Genomic DNA, 688 nt, shown 5'->3' on the forward strand with positions numbered 1-688 from the left:
ATTTTCCAACAGTAAAAGACTGGAGTCCAGTGATGGCTCTGCCCAAGATCAAAGCATGGATGTCATGAGTGCCTGTGAAAAGGAAGAAAATAATTGTATTAAAATTTGTATGGTTCAAATTAAACTAAAAGTCTCTACATTGGTGTTCAAACAGGAATTATTATCATTGCATTAGCGCACAACATGACATTTTTTTTTATAACTTATATAAAGCCTATACTGACCTCTGCTGGCCAAAGGTATAGCTTTCATATAAAATGAAAAACATTTTTTCCTTCTCCTTGTACCTTCATATGTGTTGACGGCCTCTAGGTTCAAGACATGGCGTATGATGTGGTATTCGTCTGCTATGCCGTTTCCTCCCAGCATGTCTCTGGCCTGCCTGGCGATGTCCAGGGCTTTCCCACACGAGTTTCGTTTCAGCATGGAGATCATCTCTGGTGTGTATCTTTTGGAGAAATGCATTAACAAATTCAATGAGCCGCAGGATTCTTTGACAATGAGACAGCTGGGGTTTAATCTGACAAGGCTCATGGGTATTCAGGGCACCGGATTGTAATAATAACACTTCTGTGAGCTCTGGACTCCTCCAAATGTTTTGCTTAAACACACTGAACTAATAACTAAGACTGAGACTCTTTGGTAATGACTCACTTCTTTTGGTCAATGAGTCTGCCCAGCTGTAAAC

The 688-nt window shown here is 40.4% G+C and overlaps 1 long non-coding RNA gene across 1 annotated transcript; it reads right to left on the bottom strand.

Annotated features, from left to right (window-relative positions):
- Positions 1 to 6: 6 nt before the first annotated feature.
- LOC107682349 (uncharacterized) lies at positions 7 to 688 on the bottom strand. The gene is made up of 3 exons (XR_001633460.1): positions 655 to 688; positions 288 to 448; positions 7 to 72 (listed from the first exon to the last, which is right to left on the bottom strand). It is a non-coding gene; the product is annotated as an uncharacterized LOC107682349 (long non-coding RNA).

This window comes from Sinocyclocheilus anshuiensis, unplaced genomic scaffold (genome assembly GCF_001515605.1).
Source record: "Sinocyclocheilus anshuiensis isolate Anshui unplaced genomic scaffold, SAMN03320099.WGS_v1.1 C32094703, whole genome shotgun sequence".
Taxonomy (NCBI): domain Eukaryota; kingdom Metazoa; phylum Chordata; class Actinopteri; order Cypriniformes; family Cyprinidae; genus Sinocyclocheilus; species Sinocyclocheilus anshuiensis.